Raw genomic sequence first — 18,579 nt, 5'->3', positions numbered from 1 at the left:
AAAAAGAGAAAAAAAAAAAAAAAAAGGCCCTCTCGGCCCCTCCCCCGGGTGGAAAAAGGCGGTGGGCGGCCCCTCCCCCGCACTTCCCCCGATTCGGGTGAAATTCTGCAGAAAACGGGGCCCGGCGGGAGGGGGGCGGGGCCGGCCCCAAATCCGCCCTTTCTGGCCCCGATTTAGAGCTCCGGAGGGATTCCCCTCCCCCCTCCCCCCTCCCCCCCCCCCTTTGCCGGGCTTCGATCAGGGGGTGATCAATAGCCAATCGGATCGATAATTAATAGATCGATGACCAATCGGATCAATAAGTAATAGGACCGATCACCAATAGGATCAATAATCAATCGGATCAATAATTAATTGGATCGATGACCAATCGGATCAATAATTAATAGGACCGATCACCAATAGGATCAATAATCAATCGGATCAATAATTAATAGGATCGATGACCAATCGGATCAATAATTAATAGGACCGATCACCAATAGGATCAATAATCAATCGGATCAATAATGAATAGGATCGATGACCAATCGGATCAATAATGAATAGGATCGATGACCAATCGGATCAATAACCAATCGGATCGATAATGAACTGGATCGATGACCAATAGGATCAATAAGTAATTAATTGGATCGATGACCAATCGGATCAGTAATTAATAGATCGATGACCAATAGGATCAATAATTAATAGGACCGATCACCAATAGGATCAATAATCAATGGGATCAATAATTAATTGGATCGATGACCAATCGGGTCGATAATGAACTGGATCGATGACCAATCGGATCAATAAGTAATTAATAGGATCGATAAGCAATCGGATCAATAATGAATAGGATCGATGACCAATCGGATCAATAACCAATCGGATCGATAATGAACTGGATCGATGACCAATCGGATCAATAAGTAATTAATAGGATCAATGACCAATCGGATCAATAACCAATCGGATCAATAACCAATCGGATCGATAATGAATTGGATCAATGACCAATCGGATCAATAAGTAATTAATAGGATCGATAAGCAATCGGATCAATAATGAATAGGATCGATGACCAATCGGATCAATAACCAATCGGATCATTAATGAATTGGATTGATGACCAATAGGATCAATAAGTAATTAATAGGATCGATAACCAATAGAACCGATCAACAATAGGATCAATAATCAATCAGATCAATAATTAATTGGATTGATGACCAATCAGATCAATAAGCAATCGGATCGATAATGAATTGGATCGATGACCAATCGGATCGATAACTAATTAATAGGATCGATAACTAATTAATAGGATCGATAACCAATAGGAAAAATAATTGATTGGATCGATGACCAATAGGATCAATAGCTAATAGGATCAATCACCAATAGGATCAATCACCAATAGGATCAATAATTGATAGGACTGATGACCAATAGGATCGATAATTAATAGGATCGATCACCAATAGGATCGATGACCAATCGGATCAATAATGAATTGGATCAATGACCAATAGGATCAATAAGCAATAGGATCGATCACCAATCGGATCAATAACCAATAGGGTTAAGAGCCAATCAGGTCGATAACCAATAGGACCGATGGCCAATAGGACCGATGGCCAATCAATCAATAACCAATAGGATCGATAACTAATCGGATCGATGGCCAATAGGATCAATAGCCAATACGGGCAAAGACCAATCGATCGATAACCCATCGATAACCAATAGGGCCCATAACCGATCGATCAGTAAACGACTCACCAATAACTAATCGATCAATAACCCACCGAGCGATAACCAATTAACCAATAGCCCATCGATCGATAACCAATTAATCATTAACCAATTAATCAATAACCCACCGATCGATAACCAATTAATCAATAACCAATTAACCAATAGCCCATCGATCGATAACCAATTAATCATTAACCAATTAATCAATAACCCACCGATCGATAACCAATTAATCATTAACCAATTAACCAATAACCCATTGATCGATAACCAATTAACCAATAACCAATTAATCAATAACCCATCGATCGATCAATTGTCCATCAATAACCGATTGATCAATAACCGATTGATCACCGGGAGCCGCTCGGGAGCCAATGGGAGGGCGGGGGCGGGGCTTAAGGCCACACTCAGTGGCCCCAACCGGGATTCGGTGGCCCAAACTGGGACTTGGTGGCCCCAACTGGGAATTGTGTAGTCCAAACAGGGATTCGGTGGTCCAAATTGGGCTAGCCCACCTCCCCGCCCTGCTAGCCACCTTCCCCCCCCACTAGCCACCCTAGCCCACCTCCCCGCCCTGCTAGCCACCTCCCCCCACCTACTAGCCACCCTAGCCCAGCTCACCGCCCTGCTAGCCACCTCCTCCCCCTCACTAGCCACCCTAGCCCACCTCACCGCCCTGCTAGCCACCTCCCCTCCACCACTAGCCATGGTAGCCCAGCTCAGAGCCCTGCTAGCCACCTCCCCCCCACCACTAGCCACCCTAGCCCACCTCACCGCCCTGCTAGCCACCTCCTCCCCCTCACTAGCCACCCTAGCCCACCTCACCGCCCTGCTAGCCACCTCCCCTCCACCACTAGCCATGGTAGCCCAGCTCAGAGCCCTGCTAGCCACCTCCCCCCCACCACTAGCCACCCTAGCCCACCTCACCGCCCTGCTAGCCACCTCCTCCCCCTCACTAGCCACCCTAGCCCACCTCACCGCCCTGCTAGCCACCTTCCCCCCACCACTAGCCACCCTAGCCCAGCTCATGGCCCTGCTAGCCACCTCCCCCCACCTACTAGCCACCCTAGCCCAGCTCAGGGCCCTGCTAGCCACCTTCCCCCCCCCCACTAGCCACCCTAGCCCACCTCACCGCCCTGCTAGCCACCTCCCCCCCACCACTAGCCACCCTAGCCCAGCTCACCGCCCTGCTAGCCACCTCCTCCCCCTCACTAGCCACCCTAGCCCACCTCACCGCCCTGCTAGCCACCTCCCCCCCACCACTAGCCACCCTAGCCCAGCTCACCGCCCTGCTAGCCACCTCCTCCCCCTCACTAGCCACCCTAGCCCACCTCACCGCCCTGCTAGCCACCTTCCCCCCACAACTAGCCACCCTAGCCCACCTCAACCCCTGCTAGCCACCTCCCCCCCACTCACTAGCCACCCTAGCCCACCTCACCGCCCTGCTAGCCACCTCCCCCCACCTACTAGCCACCCTAGCCCACCTCACCGCCCTGCTAGCCACCTCCCCCCCACCACTAGCCACCCTAGCCCACCTCACCGCCCTGCTAGCCACCTCCCCCCACCTACTAGCCACCCTAGCCCACCTCACCGCCCTGCTAGCCACCTCCCCCCCACCACTAGCCACCCTAGCCCACCTCACCGCCCTGCTAGCCACCTCGCTCCACTACTAGCCACCCTAGCCCAGCTCAGGGCCCTGCTAGCCACCTCCTCCCCCACACTAGCCACCCTAGCCCACCTCACCGCCCTGCTAGCCACCTCCTCCCCCTCACTAGCCACCCTAGCCCACCTCACTGCCCTGCTAGCCACCTCGCTCCACTACTAGCCACCCTAGCCCAGCTCAGGGCCCTGCTAGCCACCTTCCCCCCCCCCACTAGCCACCCTAGCCCAGCTCACTGCCTGCTAGCCACCTTCCCCCGCTCACTAGCCACCCTAGCCCAGCTCACCGCCCTGCTAGCCACCTTCCCCCCACCACTAGCCACGCTAGCGCAGCTCAGGGCCCTGCTAGCCACCTCCCCCCACCTACTAGCCACCCTAGCCCACCTCACCGCCCTGCTAGCCACCTCCCCCCCCCCCACTAGCCACCCTAGCCCACCTCACCCCCCTGCTAGCCACCTCCTCCCCTTCCCTAGCCACCCTAGCCCACCTCACTGCCCTGCTAGCCACCTCCCCTCCCTCACTAGCAACCCTAGCCCAGCTCACCGCCCTGCTAGCCACCTCCCCCCCACCACTAGCCACCCTAGCCCACCTCACCGCCCTGCTAGCCACCTCCCCCCCTCACTGGCCACCGTAGCCCACCTCACTGCCCTGCTAGCCACCTCCCCCCCCCACTGGCCACCCTAGCCCACCTCACCCACTGCTAGCCACCTCGCTCCACCACTAGCCACCCTAGCCCACCTCACCGCCCTGCTAGCCACCTCCCCCCCACCACTAGCCACCCTAGCCCACCTCACCGCCCTGCTAGCCACCTCCTCCCCCTCACTAGCCACCCTAGCCCACCTCACTGCCCTGCTAGCCACCTCGCTCCACTACTAGCCACCCTAGCCCACCTCACCGCCCTGCTAGCCACCTTCCCCCCCCCACTAGCCACGCTAGCCCACCTCACCACCCTGCTAGCCACCTCCTCCCCTTCCCTAGCCACCCTAGCCCACCTCACTGCCCTGCTAGCCACCTCGCTCCACTACTAGCCACCCTAGCCCAGCTCAGGGCCCTGCTAGCCACCTTCCCCCCCCCACTAGCCACCCTAGCCCAGCTCACTGCCTGCTAGCCATCTTCCCCCCCTCACTAGCCACCCTAGCCCACCTCACCCGCCTGCTAGCCACCTTCCCCCCCCCACTAGCCACGCTAGCCCAGCTCAGGGCCCTGCTAGCCACCTCCCCCCACCTACTAGCCACCCTAGCCCACCTCACCGCCCTGCTAGCCACCTCCTCCCCCTCACTAGCCACCCTAGCCCACCTCACCCCCCTGCTAGCCACCTCCTCCCCCTCACTAGCCACCCTAGCCCACCTCACCGCCCTGCTAGCCACCTCCTCCCCCTCACTAGCCACCCTAGCCCACCTCACTGCCCTGCTAGCCACCTCGCTCCACTACTAGCCACCCTAGCCCAGCTCACTGCCTGCTAGCCACCTTCCCCCGCTCACTAGCCACCCTAGCCCACCTCACCGCCCTGCTAGCCACCTCCCCCCCCCACTAGCCACCCTAGCCCACCTCACCGCCCTGCTAGCCACCTCCCCCCCTCACTAGCCACCCTAGCCCACCTCACCGCCCTGCTAGCCACCTCCCCCCCCACCACTAGCCACCCTAGCCCACCTCACCGCCCTGCTAGCCACCTTCCCCCCCCCACTAGCCACGCTAGCCCAGCTCAGGGCCCTGCTAGCCACCTCCCCCCACCTACTAGCCACCCTAGCCCACCTCACCGCCCTGCTAGCCACCTCCTCCCCCTCACTAGCCACCCTAGCCCACCTCACCGCCCTGCTAGCCACCTCCTCCCCCTCACTAGCCACCCTAGCCCACCTCACTGCCCTGCTAGCCACCTCGCTCCACTACTAGCCACCGTAGCCCAGCTCAGGGCCCTGCTAGCCACCTCCCCCCACCTACTAGCCACCCTAGCCCTCCTCACCGCCCTGGTAGCCACCTTCCCCCCACCACTAGCCACACTAGCCCAGCTCATGGCCCTGCTAGCCACCTCCCCCCACCTACTAGCCACCCTAGCCCAGCTCAGGGCCCTGCTAGCCACCTTCCCCCCCCTCACTAGCCACCCTAGCCCACCTCACCGCCCTGCTAGCCACCTCCCCCCCACCACTAGCCACCCTAGCCCAGCTCACTGCCCTGCTAGCCACCTTCCCCCCACCACTAGCCACGCTAGCCCACCTCAACCCCCGCTAGCCATGGTAGCCACGCTCACCTTTAAGCTCTATTGGGTAGCCCAGCACTGGGTTTTGGTAGCCAAGCTCAGCATTGGGCTCTTGTAGGTAGCCCAGTGCTGAGTTTTGCTAGCCAGGCTCACCAGTAAGCCCTTCTAGGTAGCCCCAAATTGGGTTTTGCTAGCCAAGCCCTGCTTTAAGGTCTTCTCTAGGTAGCCCAGCACTGTGTTTTGGTAGCCACGCTCAGCTTTAAGCTCTTATTGGAAGCCAGTTGTTAAGTTTTGCTAGCCAAGCTCAGCATTGAGGTCTTCTAGGTAGCCCAGCCTGGAGTTTTGCTAGCCACGCTCAGCTTTAAGCTCTTATTGGAAGCCAATTGTTAAGTTTTGGTAGCCACGCTCAGCTTTAAGCCCTTCTAGGTAGCCCAGCATTGAGATTTGGTAGCCAAGCTCAGCACTGAGGTCTTCTAGGTAGCCCAACGGTGAGTTTTGGTAGCCACCCTCAGCCTCAGCCTCCTGCGGGGAAGCCCCGGGGCGGCGGTAGCCACGCTTGGCCGCTCCCCCCTCGAGGAAAGCCCAACTTGGAGTTTTGGTAGCCACGCTCAGCTTTAAGCACTTCTAGGAAGCCCAGCGCTGACTTCTGCTAGCCGAGCCCAGCTTTAAGCTCTTCTAGGTAGCCCAGCCTTGAGTTTTGCTAGCCACACTCAGCATTAAGGTCTCCTCTAGGTAGCCCAGCATTGAGGTTTGCTAGCCATGCTCACATTTAAGCTCTTCTAGGTAGTCCAGCGCTGAGTTTCAGTAGCCAAGCCCAGCTTTAAGGTCATCTAGGTAGCCCAGCATTGTGTTTTGCTAGCCAAGCCCAGCTTTAAGCTCTTCTAGGTAGCCCATTGTTAAGTTTTGCTAGCCAAACTCAGCTTTAAGCTCTTCTAGGTAGTCCAGCATTGTGTTTTGCTAGCCAAGCTCTGCTTTAAGCTCTTCTAGGTAGCCCAGCATTGAGGTTTGCTAGCCAAGCTCTGCTTTAAGCTCTTCTAGGTAGCCCAGCATTGAGGTTTGCTAGCCAAGCCCAGCTTTAAGCTCTTCTAGGTAGCCCATTGTTAAGTTTTGCTAGCCAAGCTCTGCTTTAAGCTCTTCCAGGTAGTCCAGCATTGTGTTTTGCTAGCCACACTCACCATTAAGCTCTTCTAGGTAGCCCAGCATTGTGTTTTGCTAGCCAAACTCAGCTTTAAGCTCTTCTAGGTAGTCCAGCATTGAGGTTTGCTAGCCAAGCTCAGCCTTAAGCTCTTCTCTAGGTAGCCCAGCTTTGACTTTTGCTAGCCACACTCACCATTAAGCTCTTCTAGGTATCCCATCGTTGCGTTTTGGTAGCCACACTCAGCATCGAGGTCTCCTCTAGGTAGCCCGGCTTTGAGTCTTGCTAGCCAAGCTCTGCTTTAAGCTCTTCTAGGTAGCCCAGCATTGTGTTTTGGTAGCCAAACCCAGCTTTAAGCTCTTCTAGGTAGCCCAGCGCTGAGTTTCAGTAGCCAAGCCCAGCTTTAAGCTCTTCTAGGTAGCCCAGCATTGACTTTTGCTAGCCACACTCACCATTAAGCTCTTCTGGGTAGCCCAGAATTGAGGTTTGCTAGCCAAGCTCAGCATTAAGCTCTTCTAGGTAGTCCAGCATTGTGTTTTGCTAGCCAAGCTCAGCATTAAGCTCTCCTCTAGGTAGCCCAGCTTTGACTTTTGCTAGCCACACTCACCATTAAGCTCTTCTAGGTATCCCATCGTTGCGCTTTGGTAGCCACACTCAGCATCGAGGTCTCCTCTAGGTAGCCCAGCCTTGAGTCTTGCTAGCCAAGCCCAGCTTTAAGCTCTTCTAGGTAGTCCAGCATTGTGTTTTGGTAGCCAAGCCCAGCTTTAAGCTCTTCTAGGTAGCCCATTGTTAAGTTTTGCTAGCCAAGCCCAGCTTTAAGCTCTTCTAGGTAGCCCATTGTTAAGTTTTGCTAGCCAAGCTCTGCTTTAAGCTCTTCTAGGTAGCCCAGCATTGTGTTTTGGTAGCCAAACCCAGCTTTAAGCTCTTCTAGGTAGCCCAGCGCTGAGTTTCAGTAGCCAAGCCCAGCTTTAAGCTCTTCTAGGTAGCCCAGCATTGACTTTTGCTAGCCACACTCACCATTAAGCTCTTCTGGGTAGCCCAGAATTGAGGTTTGCTAGCCAAGCTCAGCATTAAGCTCTTCTAGGTAGCCCATCGTTGCGTTTTGGTAGCCACACTCAGCATCAAGGTCTCCTCTAGGTAGCCCAGCCTTGAGTCTTGCTAGCCAAGCCCAGCTTTAAGCTCTTCTAGGCAGCCCAGCATTGTGTTTTGGTAGCCAAGCCCAGCTTTAAGCTCTTCTAGGTAGCCCAGCCTTGAGTTTTGCTAGCCACACTCACCATTAAGCTCTTCTAGGTATCCCATCGTTGTGTTTTGCTAGCCACACTCAGCATCAAGGTCTCCTCTAGGTAGCCCAGCCTTGAGTCTTGCTAGCCATGCTCAGCTTTAAGCTCTTCTAGGTAGCCCAGCCTCGAGTCTTGCTAGCCAAGCTCTGCTTTAAGCTCTTCTAGGCAGCCCAGCAGTGAGTTTTGCTAGCCGTGCTCAAATTTAAGCCCTTCTAGGTAGCCCAGCCTCGAGTCTTGCTAGCCAAGCTCAGCATTAAGCTCTTCTCTAGGTAGCCCAGCCTTGCGTTTCACTAGCCACGCTCGGCTTTAAGCCCTTCTAGCTAGCCCAGCCCTGCGTTTGCCTAGCCAAGCTCAGCCCGAACCTTCTCTCAGTAGCCCAGCGCTGACTTTTGCTAGCCGAGCTCAGGTCTAAGCCCTCCTACGAGAAAGCCCAGGGGTGAGTTTTGGTAGCCACCCTGAGCTAACCTAACCCCCTCCCCCCCCCCCCCCCAAGAAGGCGACCCCCGCGCCGCCGTGACATCATCGCCGCCCGCCCGCAGCCTCTTTTTGGGGTGAGAAAGCCGTCGGGGAGGAAACTCTCGCGCCCCCGTGAACTTCCCCTCCGGGAGGTCACCTCCTCCGGCGCTTTCACATCGGCTTTCGGTGCCACCACTTCCCCTCCCCCCTTCCTCGGGACCTGGAGGTCCCCAACTGGGCCACACCACCGAGGTGGCCCCCGAGTGTCCATGTCACCTCCAACCGCCCCCTTAAATATCTTCTCCCCCCCTCCAGAGGAGAAGGCCGACCCCGTGGTCTACCCGCTGGTGGCCTGCGGTGAGTGCGAGGAGAAGGTGACCTTCGGGTGCTTAGTCAGCGATTTCTTCCCCCAACCGGCCACCCTCACCTGGATGTCCCCCGTGGGCGGGGAGGAGGAGACCTTCCCCACCATCCAGAGCGGTGGCAACAGCTACTACAGCTTCAGCTCCCAGTACACCGTCCCGGCCACCGCGGTGGAGGGCAACAAGTTCCAGTGCAGGGTGGAGCACAGCCCCTCCTTCAGCGTCACCAAGGAGGTCCCAGGTGAGAAGGACAACTGGGAAAGGGGCTGGAGGCCTCGGGTGGACATCTGGATGGGGTGGTGGGGGACGTCTAGGTGGGTTGGCCTTGCTTCCGGCCTTGAGTGAGGTCTTGGTGGACATCTAGATGGGTTGGCCTTGCTCCTGGCCTTGAGCGAGGTCTTGGTGGACACCAAGATGGGGTGATGGTGGACATCTAGATGGATTGTCCCCGCTCCCGGCCTTGAGTGAGGTCTTGGTGGACATCTGGATGGGTTCGTGGTGGACAACTAGATGGGTTGTCCCCACTCCTGGCCTTGAGTGAGGTCTTGGTGGCCATCTAGATGGGGTGATGGTGGACATCTAGATGGGTTGTCCCCGCTCCTGGCCTTGAGTGAGGTCTTGGTGGACACCAAGATGGGTTGTCCCCGCTCCCAGCCTTGAGCGAGGTCTTGGTGGACACCAAGATGGGGTGATGGTGGACATCTAGATGGGTTGTCCCCGCTCCCAGCCTTGAGCGAGGTCTTGGTGGACACCAAGATGGGGTGATGGTGGACATCTAGATGGGTTGTCCTGGCTCCCGGCCTTGAGCAAGGTCTTGGCGGACATCTAGATGGGTTGGTGGTGGACACCAAGATGGGTTGTCCCCGCTCCTGACCTTGAGTGAGGTCTTGGTGGACATCTAGATGGGTTCGTGGTGGACAACTAGATGGGTTGTCCTGGCTCCCGGCCTTGAGTGAGGTCTTGGTGGACATCTAGATGGGTTGTCCCCGCTCCCAGCCTTGAGCAAGGTCTTGGTGGACATCTGGATGGGGTGATGGTGGACATCTAGATGGGTTGTCCCCATTCCTGGCCTTGAGTGAGGTCTTGGTGGACATCTAGGTGGGTTGTCCCCGCTTCCAGCCTTGAGCGAGGTCTTGGTGGACACCAAGATGGGTTGTCCCCGCTCCCGGCCTTGAGCGAGGTCTTGGTGGACACCAAGATGGGGTGATGGTGGACATCTAGATGGGTTGTCCCCGCTCCCGGCCTTGAGCAAGGTCTTGGTGGACATCTGGATGGGGTGATGGTGGACATCTAGATGGGTTGTCCCCACTCCTGGCCTTGAGCGAGGTCTTGGTGGACATCTAGATGGGTTCGTGGTGGACAACTAGATGGGTTGTCCCCGCTCCCGGCCTTGAGTGAGGTCTTGGTGGACACCAAGATGGGGTGATGGTGGACATCTAGATGGGTTGTCCCCGCTCCTGGCCTTGAGTGAGGTCTTGGTGGACATCTAGATGGGGGGGTGGTGGACATCTAGTTGGGTTGTCTCCGCTCCCGGCCTTGCACCACATCTCAGTCAACTCTTCTCCGTGATGTCCCCCTCATGCAGTCTCGTGCGAAGATCCCACCGTGGTGGTGAAGCTCTTGGGTGACCCAAACAAGTACACCGACAACGTTCTCCTGATGTGCCTCATCGAGGGGGAGACCGCCGGCGAAGCTCAGGTGGAATGGTTGGTCAACCACAAGGTGGCCAACCTCAACCAAGAGGACTCCACCTGCGAGAAGTGCTCCAAGGACAAGGCCATCTTCACCAGTCAGGTCAACGTCAGCCGGCAGAGCTGGGACCACGGGGCTGAGTTCTCCTGCAAGGTGACCCACCCGTCGGTGAAGGACACGAACGTCTTCAACATCAGCACCTTCTGCGGAGGTGAGGCTGAGGACCCTCTGATCTCCTGGAGGTCACGGAGGGGTGGAAGATGGAAAGGGTTGGTGGAAGTATATGGAGATAGGGGGGTTGGTGGACCCACCAGATGGATGATGGTGGAAGTATATGGAGATAGAGGGGTTGGTGGACCCACCAGATGGATGATGGTGGAAGTATATGGAGATATGGGGGTTGGTGGACCCACCAGATGGATGATGGTGGGAGTATATGGAGATAGGGGGGTTGGTGGACCCACCGGATGGATGGATGATGGTTGGATGGATGGATGGTGGAAGTATATGGAGATAGAGGGGTTGGTGGACCCACCAGATGGATGATGGTGGAAGTATATGGAGAGAGGGGTTGGTGGACCCACCAGATGGATGATGGTGGAAGTATATGGAGATAGAGGGGTTGGTGGACCCACCAGATGGATGGATGATGGTTGGATGGATGGATGGTGGAAGTATATGGAGATAGAGGGGTTGGTGGACCCACCAGATGGATGATGGTGGAAGTATATGGAGATATGGGGGCTTGGTGGACCCACCAGGATGATGGTCCTGCCGATGGGACCGGTGGGGTCTTCTTTTTGCTGGGGGGCCCACCGAAAGGTGGGGGCGCCCCCTATTTTGGCGTCCGCCCGAGATGTCCCCCCGCTCCCACCCTTTCCCTCGCCCCGTCCCCTCCCCACCAGATTGCGAACCGGAGGTGACCGTCACCCTCCTCCCCCCATCGCTGGAGGACCTCTACCTCAACCAGAACGGTAGCGTCACCTGCGTGGCCACCAACGTGAAGACGCCCCAGGAGGTGAAGTTCACCTGGAACCGGGACAAGGGCAGCGCTTTGGATGTCACCTCCGGGTCCCCCCAAGAGTTGGAGAACGGTCTCTACCGCCTCACCAGTACCCTGAAGATCTGCGCCGACGAGTGGAACTCCGGCGAGAAGTTCACCTGCACCGTCCACATCCCCGAGGTGGGGGACGCCATCACCAGGACGGTGAAGAAAGACATAGGTAGGCGCCACGCCCCTTCTCGCCCCACCCCCCACCCCACCCCACCCCCATGGTCCCCACCGCTGAGGGGACCGGAGGTGGTGGCCCCCGAGGTCGGGGACGAGGGAGAGGAGAGGGAGAAGGGGGTTGGGGGCGGGGAGGAGGACAAAAGGTGAAGGAGATGGTTGGAAAAGGCGAGTCTACTGGGCTGGTCTACTGGGAGGGTCTACTGGAAGAGGTTAGCCAACTGGGAAGGTCTACTGGTGGAGGTTAGCCAACTGGGAGAGTCTACTGGAAGAGGTTAGCCAGCTGGAAGGGTCTACTGGAAGAGGTTAGCCAACTGGAAGGGTCTACTGGAAGAGGTTAGCCAACTGGGAGGGTCTACTGGAAGAGGTTAGCCAACTGGGAGGGTCTACTGGAGGAGGTTAGCCAACTGGAAGGGTCTACTGGAAGAGGTTAGCCAGCTGGAAGGGTCTACTGGAAGAGTCTAGTCTACTGGAAGGGTCTAGCCTACTGGGAGAGCCAACTGGAACAGAGAAGACCAGTCTACTGGAAGGCTCTAGCCAACTGGAAAAGCCAACTGGGCTAGTCTACAGGAGGAGACCAGTCTACTGGAAGGGTCTACCCTACTGGAAGGGTCTAGCTTACTGGGAGGGCCACCTGGGCCAGTCTACTGGAGGAAACCAGTCTACTGGAGAGGTCCAGCTTACTGGGAGGGCCACCTGGGCCAGTCTACAGGAGGACATCGGTCTACTGGTAGGATCTAGCCAACTGGAAAAGCCAACTGGGCTGGAGACCAGTCTACTGGAAGGGTCTAGCTTACTGGGAGGGCCACCTGGGCTGGAGACCAGTCTACTGGAAGGGTCTAGCTTACTGGGAGGGCCACCTGGGCCAGTCTACTGGAGGACATCGGTCTACTGGTAGGATCTAGCCAACCGGAAAAGCCAACTGGGCTGGAGACCAGTCTGCTGGAAGGGTCTAGCTTACTGGGAGGGCCACCTGGGCTGGAGACCAGTCTACTGGAAGGGTCTAGCTTACTGGGAGGGCCACCTGGGCCAGTCTACTGGAGGACATCGGTCTACTGGTAGGATCTAGCCAACCGGAAAAGCCAACTGGGCCAGCCTACAGGAGGAAACCGGTCGACTGGAAGGGTCTAGCCAACTGGGAGGGCCAACCGGGCCGGTCTACCGCAGGAGGTCACCCCGCCGGTCGCCCTCCGTCCCATCCCACCGCCTTCTGACCTCTTCTGTCCCTCCAACAGCCGTCTCCGTGACGCCCCCTTCCGTCTACGTCTTCCCTCCCCCCGCCGAGGAACTGGCCCGGCAGGAGACGGCCACTTTGACCTGTTTGGCTTTGGGTTTCCGTCCCCGGGACATCTTGGTGACCTGGACCCAAGAAGACCGTCCAGTGGCCCCCGAAAGCTTCTCCATCTTCGGCCCTCAAGAAGACGGTTCCACCTACGCCCTCTACAGCAAGTTGAGCGTGCCGGCGGCCGCCTGGCAACGGGGCGACTCCTTCGCCTGCGTGGTGGGCCACGACGGCGTCCCCATGAAGTTCCTCCAGAAGAACCTGGACAAGAGCATGGGTAAACCCACCGCCGTCAACGTCTCGGTGGTCTTGGCCGACTCCGACGTCACCTGCTACTGAGGGCCGCTGTAATTCCGCATCCCAATAAAAAAAACCAAAAAAAACCAAAAAAAAGAACCAAAAAAAACCCCCAACACGACACCAAAAAAACCCCCCCATAATTGCGGCGCCGAAATCCCCCCCCGGGGGGAGGTGGGGTGGGGTTGGGGTGGTGGTCTCGGTGGTGGCACCTCCATAACTTCCTCCTCCCCTCCCCCGTTCGCCGGTTTAATTGGGATGAAGGGGATAACGAGGGGGCGGGACCTCTTGGAGGGAGCATCTGAGGTGGCTTCACCTGGAGAAGGTGTTGGGGGGTGGTGGTGGTGGTGATGGTGGTGGTGATGGTGGTGGTGATGGTGGTGGTGATGGTGGTGGTGATGGTGGTGGTGGTGATGGTGGTGGTGATGATGGTGGTGATGGTGGTGGTGATGGTGGTGGTGATGGTGGTGGTGATGGTGGTGGTGATGGTGGTGGTGGTGATGGTGGTGGTGGTGATGGTGATGGTGGTGGTGATGGTGATGGTGATGGTGATGGTGGTGGTGATGGTGGTGGTGGTGATGGTGGTGGTGAAAATGGGGTTTTTTAGCTGCACTCACCAGAAATCCTCATGGCCATGTTCCTCACAGCAAAGTTTTGGCCCAAAATTGGGTGGAAAAAGGGTGAAAATGGGTTTTTTAGCTGCACTCACCAGAAATCCTCATGGCCATGTTCCTCACAGCAGAGTTTTGGCCCAAAATTGGGTGGAAAAAGGGGGAAAATGGGGTTTTTTAGCTGCACTCACCAGAGATCCTCATGGCTGTATTCCTCACAGCAAAGTTTTGGCCCAAAATTGGGTGAAAAAGGGGAAAATGGGTTTTTTAGCTGCACTCACCAGAAATCCTCATGGCCGTATTCCTCACAGCAGAGTTTTGGCCCAAAATTGGGTGGAAAAAGGGTGAAAATGGGGTTTTTTAGCTGCACACACCAAAACAAAATCCCACAGCACTTTGCAGCAAGTTTTGGCCCAAAATTGGGTGGAAAAAGGGTGAAAATGGGGTTTTTTAGCTGCACTCACCAGAGATCCTCATGGCCGTATTCCTCACAGCAAAGTTTTGGCCCAAAATTGGGTGGAAAAGGGTGAAAATGTTTTTTTTTAGCTGCACACCCCAAAACAAAATCCCACAGCACTTTGCAACAAGTTTTGGCCCAAAATTGGGTGGAAAAAGGGTGAAAATGGGGTTTTTTAGTTGCACGCACCAAAATTCCTCGTGGCCGTATTCCTCACAGCAGAGTTTTGGCCCAAAATTGGGTGGAAAAAGGGTGAAAATGGGGTTTTTTGAGTTGCACACCCCAAAACAAAATCCCACACCACTTTGCAGCAAGTTTTGGCCCAAAATTGGGTGGAAAAAGGGTGAAAATGGGGTTTTTTAGCTGCACTCACCAGAGATCCTCATGGCCGTATTCCTCACAGCAAAGTTTTGGCCCAAAATTGGGGAGAAAAAGGGTGAAAATGGGGTTTTTTAGGTGCACACACCAAAACAAAATCCCACAGCACTTTGCAGCAAGTTTTGGCCCAAAATTGGGTGGAAAAAGGGTGAAAATGGGGTTTTTTAGCTGCACACCCCAAAACAAAATCCCACAGCACTTTGCAGCAAGTTTTGGCCCAAAATTGGGTGGAAAAAGGGTGAAAATGGGGTTTTTTAGTTGCACGCACCAAAATTCCTCATGGCCATATTCCTCACAGCAGAATTTTGGCCCAAAAATTGGGTGGAAAAAGGGGGAAAATGGGGTTTTTTAGGTGCACACCCCAAAACAAAATCCCACAGCACTTTGCAGCAAGTTTTGGCCCAAAATTGGGTGGAAAAAGGGTGAAAATGGGGTTTTTTAGCTGCACTCACCAGAGATCCTCATGGCCGTATTCCTCACAGCAAAGTTTGGCCCAAAATTGGGTGGAAAAAGGGGGAAAATGGGGTTTTTTGAGTTGCACACCCCAAAACAAAATCCCACACCACTTTGCAGCAAGTTTTGGCCCAAAATTGGGTGGAAAAAAAGGTGAAAATGGGGTTTTTTAGCTGCACTCACCAGAAATCCTCATGGCCACGCTGCTCGCGGAAGAGTTTTGGCCCAAAATTGGGTGGAAAAAGGGTGAAAATGGGGTTTTTTAGCTGCACACACCAAAACAAAATCCCACAGCACTTTGCAGCAAATTTTGGCCCAAAATTGGGTGGAAAAAGGGTGAAAATGGGGTTTTTTAGCTGCACTCACCAGAAATCCTCATGGCCGTATTCCTCACAGCAAAGTTTTGGCCCAAAATTGGGGAGAAAAAGGGTGAAAATGGGGTTTTTTAGCTGCACGCACCAAAACAAAATCCCACAGCACTTTGCAGCAAGTTTTGGCCCAAAATTGGGTGGAAAAAAGGTGAAAATGGGGTTTTTAGCTGCACTCACCAGAAATCCTCATGGCCACGCTGCTCGCGGAAGAGTTTTGGCCCAAAATTGGGTGGAAAAAGGGTGAAAATGGGGTTTTTTAGTTGCACGCACCAAAATTCCTCATGGCCGTATTCCTCACAGCAGAATTTTGGCCCAAAATTGGGTGGAAAAAGGGTGAAAATGGGGTTTTTTAGCTGCACACCCCAAAACAAAATCTCACAGCACTTTGCAGCAAGTTTTGGCCCCAAATTGGGTGGAAAAAGGGTGAAAATGGGCTTTTTTAGCCGCTCGCACCAAAAAATCCTCATGGCCACATCGCTCACGGCAACATTTTGGCCAAGAACGGGGTGAAAAACGGGTGAAAATGGGCTTTTTTGAGCCGCTTGAGCCCAAAATCCTCACCGTCCCTTTCTTTGCCGTAAGGTTTTGGCCGAGAACTGAGTAGAAAAGGGCTGAAAATGGTGTTTTTTGGTGGTTGTTTTTTTTTTCTTTCAGCTGCAGCCACCAAAAAAAAAAAACCCAGAATAAAATCCCACTTTTCGCAGCAACGTTTTGGCCGAGGATTGGGCGGAAAAAGGGTGAAAATGGGGGTCGGGTTTTTTTTTTTTTTTCCCCGCTTGCATCAAAACCTTTCGCCTTTTGGCCACGGCTGGGGTAGAAAATGGGTGAAAAACGGGCGAAAATGGATTTTTTTTGGGTTTTTTTTGGTTTTTTTTGGCCGTGTCCACCCCCCCCCCCAAAAAAAACCAAAAAAAACAAACCAAAAAAAACCTCCTCGTTTGAGGGATGGGGGTTTCGGGAGAGGGTGGGAAGGGGGTCTCCAACCCCCCCCACCCCCCACCTCACCCCCCCACCCCCCCCCCCCAGATTTCCTCCACGTGATTTTGGGCGAGGAGACACCACCCGAGGCGGAGGAAGACCCCACCGACCTCTGGACGGCCGTGACCTTCATCGTCCTCTTCCTCCTCAGCCTCTGCTACAGCACCGGCGTCACCGTCTTCAAGGTAACCGCGGGCGCCGGCGACTCGTAATTAAGTAATTAAGGCCGATTAATTAAGCCTCGTTGTCTCCCCCAGGTGCTGTGACGGCGCCGGAAGGCTGAAGAACCTCAACCGTGGGTTGTCCCCTCCCATCCCCCCCTCCACCACCACCATTTTGTGGGTTTTGTGGTGGTTTTTTTTTTTTGTGTGTGTGTGTTGTTGTTGTGTTGTTGTGTTGTTTTTTCTTTTTGTTTTTTTAACGATTTTTTGAAATTTTTCTGTCGTGGAGATTCGAGGAATAAAACGAACCGCGGCCCCTTCCCGTCGGCTGGAAGAACCCGCCAAAACCCCACGCCCCTCCCCGCCCCCATTTTCTCTTGAAATCGGCCCGTTTTCACAGCTGCGGCCCCCCAAATTCCCATCAAGCCTCCGAAAAAAAACAAACAAACAAAAAAACCAAACCCCAAAAAACCCCCAAAACATTTCCCCCTAAAATGAGCCCATTTTCCATCAGTCCATCCCCCAAATTCCCATTAATCATCAAAACCCACCATTTTCCCCTAAAATGATCCCATTAAATCGGTCCATCCCCCCAAATTCCCAACAAGTGTCCAAAAAACCCCCATTTCCCCCTAAAATGAGCCCCTTTTCCATCAGTCCGTCCCCCAAATTCCCATTAAGCGTCAAAAAAACCCCATTTCCCCTAAAATGAGCCCCTTTTCCATCAGTCCGTCCCCCAAATTCCCATTAAGCATCAAAAAACGCCATTTTCCCCTAAAATGATCCCATTAAACCGGTCCATCCCCCCAAATTCCCAACAAGTGTCCAAAAACCCCATTTCCCCCTAAAATGAGCCCCTTTTCCATCAGTCCGTCCCCCAAATTCCCATTAAGCATCAAAAAAACCCATTTCCCCTAAAATGAGCCCCTTTTACATCAGTCCATCCCCCCAAAATCCCATTAATCATCAAAACCCGCCATTTTCCCCTAAAATGATCCCATTAAATCGGTCCATCCCCCCAAATTCCCAACAAGTGTCCAAAAAACCCCATTTTCCCCTAAAATGAGCCCCTTTTCCATCAGTCCATCCCCCAAATTCCCATTAAGTGTCAAAAAACGCCATTTTCCCCTAAAATGATCCCATTAAACCGGTCCATCCCCCAAATTCCCAACAAGTGTCCAAAAAACCCCATTTCCCCCTAAAAATGAGCCCCTTTTCCATCAGTCCATCCCCCAAATTCCCATTAAGCGTCAAAAAAACCCATTTCCCCCCTAAAATGAGCCCATTTTCCTCCTCTCCCTCCCCCAAATCCCCCCCACCCCCCCCAAAACCCCCATTTTTACCCCCCAATCCCCCCCGCCCCCCCCTCCCCCCCAAAGTCCCCTTTTTTTCCCGCCCTCGTCCCAATTTGCCCCCCCCCCCCCAAAATCCTGTTTACGGCCCCAAACCCGTTTCATTTCTCCTTCCTCCTTTCGGCCGAAGGCTTTTTTGGGGCGAATCGAGTCATTTTCGGAGCGGGCGGCGGTTAAAAGGGGGCGGGGCGAGCGCCGTTTCCCCTCCCCCCCCCCCCCCTTTTTTTTTTTTCGTTCTTTTTTTTTCTTCCTCTCGGCCCAAAATCGCCCGCGAACATCTGGATTTGGGGGAAACCACCCCGTTTCTCCCTCTGAGTCACATCTGGGGGAGGACAACCCCCCACCCCCCCCCCCCCCCACCCCCCCCCCCCAGACAACAACAACAAAAAATAGAGCGCTTGACACCCGACATCACTCCGCTTTCCGCCCCAAACCGCCCCCGGCTCCTTTCCCCGTGAGGAAAAAAACCAAAAAACACAAAAAA

The 18,579-nt window shown here is 54.7% G+C and overlaps 2 gene segments (V, D, J or C); one reads left to right on the top strand and one right to left on the bottom strand.

The window, feature by feature from the left end:
- Positions 1 to 18,579, bottom strand: part of LOC309685588 (Ig gamma-1 chain C region-like) — a 72,022-nt gene that overhangs the window by 19,395 nt on the left and 34,048 nt on the right.
- LOC309685586 (Ig alpha chain C region-like) lies at positions 8,851 to 13,431 on the top strand. The segment is given in 4 exons: positions 8,851 to 9,076; positions 10,421 to 10,738; positions 11,433 to 11,750; positions 12,991 to 13,431.

This window comes from Vanellus vanellus (genome assembly GCF_965231255.1).
Source record: "Vanellus vanellus genome assembly, contig: HAP1_SCAFFOLD_672, whole genome shotgun sequence".
NCBI lineage: Eukaryota > Metazoa > Chordata > Aves > Charadriiformes > Charadriidae > Vanellus > Vanellus vanellus.
Note: the sequence above shows the minus strand (reverse complement) of the source record. Positions and strands in the feature narration are given on the sequence as shown.